This window comes from Hippocampus zosterae, chromosome 3 (genome assembly GCF_025434085.1).
Source record: "Hippocampus zosterae strain Florida chromosome 3, ASM2543408v3, whole genome shotgun sequence".
Taxonomy (NCBI): Eukaryota; Metazoa; Chordata; class Actinopteri; order Syngnathiformes; family Syngnathidae; genus Hippocampus; species Hippocampus zosterae.
In genome coordinates this window covers 18,418,013-18,431,740 of record NC_067453.1, presented here as the reverse complement: position 1 = coordinate 18,431,740, position 13,728 = coordinate 18,418,013, and the positions used below count along the sequence as shown (strand labels likewise).

The window sequence follows — 13,728 nt, the reverse complement described above, 5'->3', positions numbered from 1 at the left end:
GAACCCGGGCTGCAGCGGTGAAAGCGCCAAAACCTAGTCACTAGACCAACAGGGACGCATCAGGTGGGAAAACTGTTTCTCCCTCAATCTGTTCAGCGGGTCACATCACGCGAAAATCCATGCCTCGCGAACTGAACCAATGCCATTCACAAGATCAGGTTTTCCCTGACCGGGAATCGAAACCGGGCCATGGCAGTGAGAGCGCCAAATCCTAGCCACTAGACCATCAGGGATTCTGTGGTGCTAGAAACTGTTTCTTTGTCAATCAATTAAGAGGGTGGGTCATTGGGCAAAAAGTCAATGCCTCGTGAACTTATGGCTTTCACAAAAGCAAGCATACCCAGCCCGGGAATCAAACCACAGCGGTGAAAAGCGCCAAATCCTAGCCACTAGACCATCAGGGACACATCTGCTGGGAAAACTGTTTCTCCCTCAATCTGTTAAGCGGTTCACGTCACACCAAAATGCCTCGTGAACTCAAGTCATGCCATTCACAAAATCAGGTTTTCCCTGACCAGGAATCAAACACAGGCCATGGCAGTGAGAGCGCCAAATACTAGCCGCTAGACCATCAGGTATGTAGAGGTTCTAGAGACGGTTTCTTTGTCAATCATTTAAGGGGGTGGGCCATTGAGCAAAAGTCGATGCTTCGTGAACTGAACCAATGCCATTCACAAAAAAAGGTATTCCCTGACCGGGAATCGAACCCGGGCTGCAGCGGTGAAAGCGCCAAAACCTAGTCACTAGACCATCAGGGATGCTGTGGTGCTAGAAACTGTTTCTTTGTCAATCATTTAAGGGGGTGGGCCATTGAGCAAAAGTTAATGATTGTGTACTGAACCAATGCCATTCACAAAATCAGGTATTCCCTGACCGGGAATTGAACCCGGGCCGCAGCGGTGAAAGCGCCAAATCCTAGCCACTAGACCATCAGGGACACATCTGCTGGAAAAACTGTTTCTCCCTCAATCTGTTAAGCGGGTCACGTCACACCAAAATTAATGCCTCGTGAACTCAAGTCATGCCATTCACAAAATCAGGTTTTCCCTGACCAGGAATCAAACTCGGGCCCTGGAGGTGAGAGTGCCAAATCCTAGCCACTAGACCATCAGGGATGCGTTGGTGCTAAAACTGTTTCTTTGCCAATCAGTTCAGGGGGTGGGCCATTGAGCAAAAGTCAATGCTTCGTGAACTTATGGCTTTCACAAAAGCAAGCATTCCCTGCCCGGGAATCAAACCACAGCGGTGAAAAGCGCCAAATCCTAGCCACTAGACCATCAGGGACACATCTGCTGTGAAAACTGTTTCTCCCTCAATCTGTTAAGCGGGTCACGTCACACCAAAATGCCTCGTGAACTCAAGTCATGCCATTCACAAAATCAGGTTTTCCCTGACCAGGAATCAAACACGGGCCATGGCAGTGAGAGCGCCAAATACTAACCGCTAGACCGTCAGGTATGTAGAGGTTGTAGAGACGGTTTCTATGTCAATCATTTAAGGGGGTGGGCCATTGAGCAAAAGTCCATGCTTCGTGAACTGAACCAATGCCATTCACAAAAAAAGGTATTCCCTGACCGGGAATCGAACCCGGGCCGTGGCGGTGAGAACACCAAATCCTAGCCACTAGACCATTAGGGATGCTGTGGTGCTAGAAACTGTTTCTTTGTCAATCAGTTAAGGGGGTGGGCCATCGAGCAAAAGTCGATGCTTCGTGAACTGAACCAATGCCATTCACAAAATCAGGTATTCCCTGACCGGGAATCGAACCCGGGCTGCAGCGGTGAAAGCGCCAAAACCTAGTCACTAGACCAACAGGGACGCATCAGGTGGGAAAACTGTTTCTCCCTCAATCTGTTCAGCGGGTCACATCACGCGAAAATCCATGCCTCGCGAACTGAACCAATGCCATTCACAAGATCAGGTTTTCCCTGACCGGGAATCGAAACCGGGCCATGGCAGTGAGAGCGCCAAATCCTAGCCACTAGACCATCAGGGATTCTGTGGTGCTAGAAACTGTTTCTTTGTCAATCAATTAAGAGGGTGGGTCATTGGGCAAAAAGTCAATGCCTCGTGAACTTATGGCTTTCACAAAAGCAAGCATTCCCTGCACGGGAATCAAACCACAGCGGTGAAAAGCGTAAAATCCTAGCCACTAGACCATCAGGGACACATCTGCTGGGAAAACTGTTTCTCCCTCAATCTGTTAAGCGGGTCACGTCACACCAAAATGCCTCGTGAACTCAAGTCATGCCATTCACAAAATCAGGATTTCCCTGACCAGGAATCAAACACGGGCCATGGCAGTGAGAGCGCCAAATACTAACCGCTAGACCATCAGGTATGTAGAGGTTCTAGAGACGGTTTCTATGTCAATCATTTAAGGGGGTGGGCCATTGAGCAAAAGTCGATGCTTCGTGAACTGAACCAATGCCATTCACAAAAAAAGGTATTCCAGGACCGGGAATTGAACCCAGGCCGCAGCGGTGAAAGCGCCAAATCCTAGCCACTAGACCATCAGGGACACATCTGCTGGGAAAACTGTTTCTCCCTCAATCTGTTAAGCGGGTCACGTCACACCAAAATTAATGCCTCGTGAACTCAAGTCATGCCATTCACAAAATCAGGTTTTCCCTGACCGGGAATCGAACCCGGGCCGTGGCAGTGAGAGCGCCAAATCCTAGCCACTAGACCATCAGGGATGCTCTGGTACTAGAAACTGTTTCTTTGTCAATCAATTAATAGGGTGAGTCATTGGGCAAAAAGTCAATGCCTCGTGAACTTATGGCTTTCACAAAAGCAAGCATTCCCTGCACGGGAATCAAACCACAGCGGTGAAAAGCGCCAAATCCTAGCCACTAGACCATCAGGGACACATCTGCTGGGAAAACTGTTTCTCCCTCAATCTGTTAAGCGGGTCACGTCACACCAAAATGCCTCGTGAACTCAAGTCATGCCATTCACAAAACCCGGTTTTCCCTGACCAGGAATCAAACACGGGTCATGGCGGTGAGAGCGCCAAATACTAGCCACTAGACCATCAGGTATGTAGAGGCTCTAGAGACGGTTTCTATGTCAATCATTTAAGGGGGTGGGCCATTGAGCAAAAGTCGATGCTTCGTGAACTGAACCAATGCCATTCACAAAAGAAGGTATTCCCTGACCGGGAATCGAACCCGTGCTGCAGCGGTGAAAGCGCCAAAACCTAGTCACTAGAACATCAGGGATGCTGTGGTGCTAGAAACTGTTTCTTTGTCAATCATTTAAGGGGGTGGCCCATTGAGCAAAAGTTAATGATCGTGTACTGAACCAATGCCATTCACAAAATCAGGTATTCCCTGACCGGGAATTGAACCCGGGCCGCAGCGGTGAAAGCGCCAAATCCTAGCCACTAGACCATCAGGGACACATCTGCTGGAAAAACTGTTTCTCCCTCAATCTGTTAAGCGGGTCACGTCACACCAAAATTAATGCCTCGTGAACTCAAGTCATGCCATTCACAAAATCAGGTTTTCCCTGACCAGGAATCAAACTCGGGCCCTGGAGGTGAGAGTGCCAAATCCTAGCCACTAGACCATCAGGGATGCGTTGGTGCTAAAACTGTTTCTTTGCCAATCAGTTAAGGGGGTGGGCCATTGAGCAAAAGTCAATGCTTCGTGAACTTATGGCTTTCACAAAAGCAAGCATTCCCTGCCCGGGAATCAAACCACAGCGGTGAAAAGCGCCAAATCCTAGCCACTAGACCAGGCATGTCCAAAGTCCGGCCCGCGGGCCAAATCCGGCCCGCGGTCGAATTTCATCCGGCCCTCGGCCCCTGTCATAAAATCAGTGCCGTCTGGCCCGCAGGTTGGGCGCAATGGAACACGTGTTGCATTGACTGAGGTCTCGTAGACTGGTTAGTGATGTTTCATAGAGTACTGCTTCCCTCTAGTGGCTAAATGAGTAATAGCATTCACTAAATGAGTAATAGCATTTAGACACTAGAGGGCATCACTCACGAGTTAACAAGACATCACTCCGTGTTTATATTGACTGACATGTCATATTTCAAATGATCCTTGCAGTTGTGGATATGTGTTTTGCTTGTTCATTTCCCTGTTGTTCGAGTCAAAGGTTTTGTGACTATTGAAAAGTCATGGTGATACATTTTATGTTTCAAATCAATCAATTTGCACTCAGGAGACTTCTGTTTAAGAAAAAGTCAAGTGAATAAGCAGTTGCATGTGATATACCTGTTTCAAATGAACCAAAAGAAATTCTTAAGATTGTTGAAATTAAAATAAAAATGGAAATGTGAAACAGACTGGCTTACTAAAATTTGTTGAACAATATTGTTGTTCAATGTAAAGAATGTCAGCCAAGGTCGGCCCCCCGACATTTTACCACATAAAATCTGGCCCCCTTGGCAAAAAGTTTGGACACCCCTGCACTAGACCATCAGGGACACATCTGCTGTGAAAACTGTTTCTCCCTCAATCTGTTAAGCGGGTCACGTCACACCAAAATGCCTCGTGAACTCAAGTCATGCCATTCACAAAATCAGGTTTTCCCTGACCAGGAATCAAACACGGGCCCTGGCGGTGAGAGCACCAAATCCTAGCCACTAGACCATCAGGGATGCTGTAGTGCTAGAAACTGTTTCTTTGTCAATCAGTTAAGGGGGTGGGCCATTGAGCAAAAGTCGATGCTTCGTGAACTGAACCAATGCCATTCACAAAATCGGGTATTCCCTGACCGGGAATCGAAACCGGGCCGCAGCGGTGAAAGCTCCAAATCCTATCCACTAGACCATCAGGGACACATCGGGTGGGAAAACTGTTTCTCCCTCAATTTGTTTAGCGGGTCACATCATGCATACATCCATGCCTCGTGAACTGAACCAATGCCATTCACAAAATCGGGTATTCCCTGACCGGGAATCGAACCCGGGCTGCAGCGGTGAAAGCGCCAAATCCTAGCCACTAGACCATCAGGGACACATCTGCTGGGAAAACTGTTTCTCCCTCAATCTGTTAAGCGGGTCACGTCACACCAAAATTAATGCCTCGTGAACTCAAGTCATGCCATTCACAAAATCAGGATTTCCCTGACCGGGAATCTAACCCGGGCCGTGGCGGTGAGCGCACCAAATCCTAGACACTAGACCATCAGGGATGTTGCTGTTCAAGAGACGGTTTCTCTGTCAATCATTTAAGGGGGTAGGCCATTGAGCAAAAGGCAATGCTTCGTGAACTGAACCAATGCCATTCACAAAATCAAGCGTTCCCTGACTGGGAATCGAACCCGGGCCGCAGCAGTGAAAGCGCCAAATACTAGCCACTAGATCATCAGGGACTGAGCTGTTGTTGAAACTGTCACACCGTCAATCTGTTTAGACGGATCTGTTGGGACGGAGCACTAAAATCAATGCCTCGTGAACTTTGAAGTCAAGATGGCGCCCGAGTAGGCAGCCGTCAGCAAGTGCTCTCGTGAGCCTTGCTTTTTTTTGTTGTTCTTGTGTTTCTTTTGTCACCTTGTGTTTGTTGTTACGTCGTGTGGACTTGATGTGGACCTTTTTCAGCATTTTTTGGCCACGACATTCATCAAGGAGGAGACTATGTGCTTGGTGGTTGCGCCTTCTCGGCAGCATGGGTATACCAGCACTGTTTTTGACTGGAGGAATGTCTGCGCCATTTGACTGTCGTTGCTGGACAGTCCCGGGGCGCTTGTGTCTTGCGCCTGTAATGGGCAGCATTTTTCACAGCCCCGCTTTGTTCAGCGGAGAGATCGGTGCTGTTGAACGGTCTGCAGCTGGATGGATGGAGGTCTTGAGGAGCCGACGATGAGAAGAAAGGAGCGTTGGCGCGGAGTGCCGATGCGGATTTGGAGCTGGGAGTCGCGGCTTGGAGTTTGAAGCGGATTACGTGGGACAGGAGAAGTGAACTAATCTCTTTTCGTCAATGGATGCTACAGCTTTGTGTTTGCTTTCAAAACTTAGCTTGTAGCAGACGTGTGCACATTTTCAGCATGACGTCTCTGATCCACTGGAGAAAGGACACTTTGATCCTCTCCTCTTTCATCTAGAACTGCTTCAGACAACTAAGTGAATGCAGAAAAATTGGTGAAGATTGAACGACTGTCTGTGTCCTATGTGTTGTCTTGTGTTATTTTTGTTATTTTGACTTCAAAATGGCGCCGCGAGAGTGGCTGCCTTTCCAGCAGCTCCTATATTTTGTTGTTCTACTTCTTACTTTCATAACTTTGCTGCTGTGAATTGGGAATTTCTCCATTGTGAGACTAATAAAGGTTTTTCTTCTTCTTCTTCTCAACTCGTGCCATTCACATAAACATGTCTTCCCTGACCGGGAATCGAAGCGGTGGTGAGAGCACCGAATCCTAGCCATTAGACCAGTGGTCCTCAACTAGAAAGGCTGTAGGTCCACTTTTTTTTTTTAATAAGACCAAGGTCTGGTCCCATGCACGGCGGTCATGAGGAGCAGGGCTATATGGCAATTTAGTATGGTCGAGCCAAGCTTATACAAATCAACTCTCCTCACAACCAACCAATAATGGGGTGCATGAAAATAACAATTATTCACTTTGCCAGTACACTGCAAATAATGAGAGGTATTGTGTTGAGGCAGAGGAACTCTTATTTTGTTAAGTTGTGCCTGCTTAATAATAGAAATAGCCCTTTTAGGGAAATAAGACATTTTTTACTTTAACTTTGTTTGTTAAAGTAGTTGTCTTTTTTCCCTTAATTTAACAAAAGCGAATCAAAATACTCAATTTACCAAAATAAATACTAAACATGAAAACAAAAATATTATTTTCATTGGTACAATTCCTCTTTTCACATCCCCTCTGAAATCACTGAAAAATATATAAGAGGAGTTAAGAACCATTTTAAATACTGATACAAGGGAGCACAGGAATGTTCAGTGCTGTTCTTCCACTAAAGGTGAATGCAATGTCTGAGGCATGCAAATATTATTTGAGGACGCCATTGGGATGTTCATTCACCATGTTGCTGTGTTCTGTTGTTAAACAGCTGCAAAGATCCCCGGGTAGACGGGAACAAAACTGCACACAATCGAAACCTCCCGTGATTCGACTTGTCTAATTGTCTGTGTGCGGCTCTCCTGTGCTGAAGCTTTGAGCACACTGTGGCGTCGCACATGCGTCTGTTTCCTGACACAATCATCCATTTTGAATGCGTGACGCTTATTTATGGGCACACCTTAAGTTGAGAGGAGCCAATCACCGCATCGTTATCGCTGACATGCCCTGCTCAGCCATGACCATGAGCCAGTTCGGCAAACATTATACACACAACGTCACGCTGCTGCGTCCTCTGCAATACATCTGTTCGTGCACGCGAATAATAAAACGGATAATTTTAACAAGCGATCGCGGTAATGCGCAGATTATAGTCCAAAAATATAAAATGTATAACGTAAAAGTCACTTTATAATTTATTATTTTATACATTTTGCCGAGGGTCCGGACAGAGGAGGTCGGCGGTCAGGTCGTGGATCGCTGTCCGCCAGTTGAGGAAGACGGCATTAGACCATAAGGGACAGTGTGGTTTTTGAAACTGTCTCTCTGTCAATCAGTGAAGGGTGTGGGCCAATGGGCAAAAGTCAACGCCTCGTAAACTCATGCCATTCACAAAATCAGTTTTCCCTGACCGGGAATTGAACATGGGCCATGGCAGTGAGAGCACCAAATCCTAACCACTCGACCATCAGGGACTGAGCTGTTGTAGAAACTGTCTCTTCGTCAATCTGTTAAGGAGGAGGGACAGAGCAAAATTAAAATGTGTGAGAGCACCAATTCCTGGCCACTAGACCATCAGGATTAGGCCAGTTCAAAAACTGTCTCTCCGTCAACCTTTTCAGCGGGTGGGCTGTCGTGCCAAAGTCAATGCCTCGTGAACTCAGGCCTTTCACAAAAGCAGGTGTTCCCTGACACGGGCCGCATAAAATTTTTTCTCAGCGCCTCAATCAAGGTGTAACTGTCCCCTTGCTCAAAATCAGTGACAGTGTTCTTCAAATGCTCTTTTTCACTGATTTGTTTACATACACAAACTATTTTCTTATGTCTGAGTGTTGTTTTTACTCTCCATATTCATAGTGTAAAATAGGTCTCATTTCTTCTGAACTGTCTGACAGTCTGGTATATCGGCTATCACACATGCATAGTTGAACCAGGCTGGATTAAGACGATCCTTTTTGGGTCAACAGATCTGAAAGCCTCAGATGTTCTTGCCATGAACTCATCCTTAAGCTTATTGAAGTAAAACATCTGGGCTCCCTTTACTTTCCCTTCACACTGATGGCTCTTCAGGAATTTGCCACGCAGATTTGGACACACATATAATGGAGCCGTCTAGTGACGGCATCTGAGCGGCTGGCACTTATACGGTAGGCAAAAGGACCATCATCCCTGTTCATCATGACTTGTGTTCATGCGGCCTGTCTTTTGGCACCGTGCAGGGTACACACATAAGACAATCATGACAAATTTGGGCATTTTTCCTTCTTTCCGATCAAAGTCAGCAAAGGACCAATTTTTGGATGAATATATGAAAGACGGAATAAGAGAGACATAAAGTCAATCCCGATCGAGATCTTGACTGATTGAGGTTTGGGGGATTTCAATGCAGAATGTGAAGGACCAGGGAGAATTTAAGAGGAACTTGGAGAAAATTCTCTACGTACTAGTTTAAATATGGTAGTTTGATTGATAATATATTTGTGGAAAATCAATTCAGCAGAATAATCTATCCACTGCCATCCATTTCAGGAGGCTGCCATTTTAGCCTTATATCGCCCTCTGCTGTCAACTAAAATTCACGTCAAACTGCCCTCTGGCATGAATTGCACTCATCGCAGTTCAGCTGTTTTCTGTGTTTGGTCTCGTGATGTGATGACAACTTTGTCCTGACATTGTTTTAATTTTGACCAACATTTTCATGATCTTTGATGACTGAAAACGGTGTCTAATGGTATCTAATTTTTACATTATATTCCTGATGGCAACTGCATTTCAGTAGACTGTGGACAAAACGGCATAGAGAGCAGTCACAGTGCGAATGAAAACCCCCACTCGGCTGTCGTAAAATGGGGTGAATGTTTTTTTCACGTGTTCACACGTTTCTCATGGCAAGCTGTATTGCCAAAAGTTTCACCTTTTTCTTTCCCCTCGTGGATAGAGTCTCTCGGTTCAGATGTTAAAAATAAGTCCATGTGATTTATTGGATGATAAAGGCCAGATTGCTGGAGCGTAAAACCCAGCGACTTATGTGAGAAAGGGGCTGACAAAGACGAAGAGAGCAGACAGGCCCAGCGGGGGGCAGGCTGTTCTCCACATTAGGCTGTCAATGAATCTCATTAACATGGCTCCTCTAATCAGCATGTGAGAATATTCCACGGAAGGCCATCCGCTCTGCTCTCGCCTCCATCCGCTCTTTTTGATTTCTCTCTTGCACAAATGAGCACTACGTTCTCATCACCGAAAGGGGCTGATTTGTTCCACTCCCGCTCGTTCTGTTTTTGCCATTAGCCTGCACGGTCACACGTGAAACACAGCCGGACGCAATGTTAAAGATGCCCACTCGGCCCTCATTACGGGAACAGACTCGTTGAGGTGTTTTAAAAATGATCCAGCTTCTGAGGTCTGTGGAAGGAAGAGTCTCTTGCTTTTATGTGGCTACCCTGAAGCACCGATGGCAAAGATGAGTCTCCCAAATCAAAAAATTACTGATTCACATTCAGTCCAGTCCAAGCAGCAATGGGAGTCCTTGCGAAAGATGTCGAAGCTCCTGATCAGTGTATTTTTTAAAAAACATTTGGAAATAAAAAGACAGTATCATATGTCGGATATTTTGATTGTTTTATATGTGTAGCCCAGTAGCATTTCTCATACAAAATTTCCCTCGCTACGACTTTTTCTTGTGTTAGCATTAGTTAGTGATACACTATGGTGTGTGACAAATTTCAAACAAATTTGTGTTAGATCATTGCTGTAGGAACGGAACTCAACGGTAAATGGAAGACCCCTTATTATAATCCTTTCCAGGTTTATACTGTCACCACTACCATTGTTCAGGTAGATTTTTTTTCCTGCCATAAACGTGTCAAAATGAAGGAAAAGTTGTTGACATACTGTCGAAAGAGGAAATTAAATAGACACCGGTTGGGAATCTACATTGAGGTTTTACATAATGAATGCTTTGATGCTTTTGGCTCTGAGGCTGCAGAGCCACTTTCAGCAACAGATGACTGCTCGGAAGGCAATTTGTCTGTCTGTCATATTAATTGTTTTAAATGGTTTATTTCAAAATGCACAGCTTTGGTAGGTGAGGGAGAAAAGAGCTGAAAAGAGAAAATATAAATGATGTATCAGCAACTAGTCAACTGCAATCACTTTAACGATCCCATAGTCAGGAATCAGGAAGTGTGCATTGTCAAAATATGCTGCAGCTTTTTCCTCTGCAGGAACAAAGACATGTCAATGTCTTCAATGTCTTTTGATAATGTCCCCTCAGGAAGCAGTTCATTAAACAGGAAGGCCCGGTCCCATCCATGTGTCGATGCTCCTCCTTTTTTTAATGTGTTTCATGAACGAGAGCAGCTGCTATCTAACTGAAACAAACAGTGGTGATTTTCCGCAGACGTGAAGACAGTCAGATTTGATTGTCCTCAGAGAGAGTGCTGCGGCACGGGATGAAAGTGACTGAAGGCTCGGCACCACACATGCTCATTCTTTAATCATGATCAAGTGCTGCCAACACTGGAAAATGCAAATTCCAAAGGCTGCTCAGCGTCAGATGAGAGCGGCTCAGCGCCTGCCGTCTCTCAACCATCTGACAGATTAAATAACGGCAGCTACTTGTAAAGCTCCAAACTAAACAGCCGCAAAAGTACCCCCAGACGTTGTGTCCTACTGCTTCAAACATAAGATCCCGAGACTGATTTACCATCCCTCCACAAAGCCTCCCTCGTTGCTCCAGACAGACTTCCTTAAGTTCCCGCAAGCTCTCTGGTACGTTCCTGGCACTGAACGCGCAAAGATAAATAAATGGCTTGCAGGCTTGATGGAGGGCAGAAGAATTGAGCGAAGGTAAAGAAGACATCTACTGAAGAGAATGAAGACATTCTGGGAAGGCCAAAATTCATGTTAACGCATCAGCCACGGGTGCTTAACCGTCGCCCGACTGGTGAGAACAACCTCATCTATCCGAGCCATGCTGTGATTGCGCCTCTTGCTAATTTGAAGTGGCTCCTGCATTTGTAGTGCAAACGCAACCCCCCCCCCCCCACCAGCACCCCCCCGCCCCCGCCCACCCCTTAGCGAAAGCTGGAGCACTCAAATCAGCCCAGCTCCCAGTGGGTCAGGGAACGCTAGATCCTATTAGATACCGTCACCAGAGGAGGAGGAAGAGGGGGTATTCACTCACATCTAACTGCTCTGGCCAACATTTGCGCACACTCAGCAATATTTTTCCAAACTACAGTGGGTGAGATAGATGGAGCCTCATGAGACAAATGTGGCACCAAGGCCTTTCTGAATCGGGGGTGACAAGCGCATTACCATAGGTTAATGAGAAGCTTGGTGCTGCCGGGAGCTTCACAACCACCTCCATCCATCACGCAGACCGCAACACTGACACCGCTTGCACAATCTCATATCATCCAATACAAGAAGTCTGTGGAAAAAAACATGACGCTCAGTTTCCAACGATATGAAGCGGCAAGGCACTGTGTTCGGCCCTGGAAGTAAATTTAACTCATGTAACACTTTTCACAGAGAGGATTGCTTCACATAGTTCTAAAATGTCATAGATGTATAAAATACAGAAACAAACATATTTTACAGTAAATACAAGAACAGTGCCAAATCAAATGAATTAAAAATAGAAAATTATCCATTCAATTGTTCTGCCTGTCGCTAAACATTGTTGGTTTAACTATACACTGAAAAACTTTTTGGATGATTTCAAAAATGCTTTAATGCTGATTTTGTGTAACTACTTGACAACAACAACAAAAAAAAGAAAGAAAATTCAAAACAATATTATTTTCCGGTGTAGATCAATGAACAAAGATGAAATATTTGTAGTAAATAATTCAGCTTTAAAAATCACATTTGTGGAATATACTCTTTGTGATGTGGCTGTAATGAAAAAAATGTCAGAATCTGATAGCAGTTTATGTCACTCACATCAGCAAACTTGGCATAGTTCTGTGAAGCACTTCATAAAATAAGCTTTAAATGCAACTTTAATTAATCTATTGAGCTCCAATGAAAGAGTGTGGCAATCCAAAGCGAGCCATATATCTTTCTAGATCATGCATGCTGCATCCTTCATTAACTGCACAAGTAAATACTAAACAAGACATATATTGTAATTCTATTTTGGAGCCCGTAATGCTGTTGATGCTAAGTCATCATTGCATTAAATACCTATTGTAGGAGATGGTGAATGTTAAATGGGAACAAAAAGCCCACCAGGAAGACAGCTTGTCTCCTTCATGCATTTATTCATAGGGCACAATCAATAATGAGATTGGCCTTATCTTTTAGCAGTCTGCTCTCTTTCCTAATTGGTCCCTTCAGGTTTGTTAAGCATGGCGACAGAAGAAGAAGAGAACCTAGATGGAGCATTGTGCCAAAGGATATGAGTCAAAATGAGAACATTGGATGTTTCAAAAATATATTGAGTGTCGTTCAGTGGTGTAAATATATGTCTAGACACTAGCCAATGAGAACTACAATGGGTTAAAGTAATTTTTTTGGAGAGCGCCAAAACGCAAGAAAACTATGCATGGCATTTCAGAGACGGGGGCATTTTGCGTATTGGAGCGGCCATTATTATGATTAGAGCAAGAAATGTAGTTAAAATCTTCTCTTCTATTATATCAACTTCATACTTGTACACTACGATATAGGAGTTCACAATTAATACGCATCTAAAAACATGACAAATACATTAAAAACCTTAAATAAATACTCACCATAAATGTTGATTATTTACAGACACAAGCCATCCTCTTGTGCTCGCTGTGTTGGGCAATCAGAGCTAGCTAGTTGTTGCTGCTGTCACGTCCCGTGTTTGCCAGCAGGGGGCGGGCTTTCTCTCCGCCGCCCACACACCTGTTACGCATTGGTCGGTGATTATTTGCCTTTATTAGGACGCTCTGGCAGTCGACTCACTGCCGGAGAATTCCACGCCGTGCCATTATTCTCTCGCTCAGATTCCTACCTTGATTACTCGTTGCCTCCTAGCCTTGTGGCTGTTACTACGCGTCATTATTCTTCTCGTATGAAATTTTATACACTTGTCTAATCAGACCTTCCTCGCCATTTGTTTCCCGCGAGCGTTTTCGGTTGTTCCCTTTATTCCTTCCCTGGTCCTTATTTTGACCAGCGCTTTTTGTTATTTTTCCCTGTCGGGTATTTTGTGTTCTTTATTAAAGACTCCCTTTGTTCTCTGACAAAATCCTTTTACGTGTCTGCTTTTTCGGGGATCCACCTCCTTATTTTGTTGTGCACGAAGCGATCTTTCCATCGCTTCGGGCACAACGTGACAGCTGCTCTGGAAATAACAAATAAATACTTTTACAAGTTGAACGAAATAAACCAGTATAGTGCTGGTTGAACTCCACATTACAATATCCGTTTTAGTGTCTTTAATAGTTCACTGTGAAAATTAATATTCAATCGTGTCTGTCAGACACTGTCTGA

The 13,728-nt window shown here is 45.0% G+C and overlaps 1 long non-coding RNA gene and 7 other non-coding genes across 8 annotated transcripts; all 8 read right to left on the bottom strand.

Moving 5' to 3' along the window:
• Window positions 1–161: 161 nt before the first annotated feature.
• Window positions 162–233, bottom strand: trnae-cuc (transfer RNA glutamic acid (anticodon CUC)). The gene has a single exon. It is a non-coding gene; the product is annotated as a tRNA-Glu (tRNA).
• A 632-nt stretch (window positions 234–865) lies between these two features.
• On the bottom strand, window positions 866–937 carry trnae-uuc (transfer RNA glutamic acid (anticodon UUC)). Its single transcript has one exon. It is a non-coding gene; the product is annotated as a tRNA-Glu (tRNA).
• Window positions 938–1,566: 629 nt separating this feature from the next.
• Window positions 1,567–1,638, bottom strand: trnae-cuc (transfer RNA glutamic acid (anticodon CUC)). The gene has a single exon. It is a non-coding gene; the product is annotated as a tRNA-Glu (tRNA).
• A 286-nt stretch (window positions 1,639–1,924) lies between these two features.
• Window positions 1,925–1,996, bottom strand: trnae-cuc (transfer RNA glutamic acid (anticodon CUC)). The gene has a single exon. It is a non-coding gene; the product is annotated as a tRNA-Glu (tRNA).
• A 631-nt stretch (window positions 1,997–2,627) lies between these two features.
• On the bottom strand, window positions 2,628–2,699 carry trnae-cuc (transfer RNA glutamic acid (anticodon CUC)). Its single transcript has one exon. It is a non-coding gene; the product is annotated as a tRNA-Glu (tRNA).
• A 632-nt stretch (window positions 2,700–3,331) lies between these two features.
• Window positions 3,332–3,403, bottom strand: trnae-uuc (transfer RNA glutamic acid (anticodon UUC)). The gene has a single exon. It is a non-coding gene; the product is annotated as a tRNA-Glu (tRNA).
• A 1,498-nt stretch (window positions 3,404–4,901) lies between these two features.
• On the bottom strand, window positions 4,902–4,973 carry trnae-uuc (transfer RNA glutamic acid (anticodon UUC)). The gene has a single exon. It is a non-coding gene; the product is annotated as a tRNA-Glu (tRNA).
• A 6,403-nt stretch (window positions 4,974–11,376) lies between these two features.
• LOC127598061 (uncharacterized) lies at window positions 11,377–13,728 on the bottom strand. Its single transcript, XR_007961834.1, has 4 exons — window positions 13,565–13,728; window positions 12,999–13,067; window positions 11,575–11,689; window positions 11,377–11,491 (listed from the first exon to the last, which is right to left on the bottom strand). It is a non-coding gene; the product is annotated as an uncharacterized LOC127598061 (long non-coding RNA).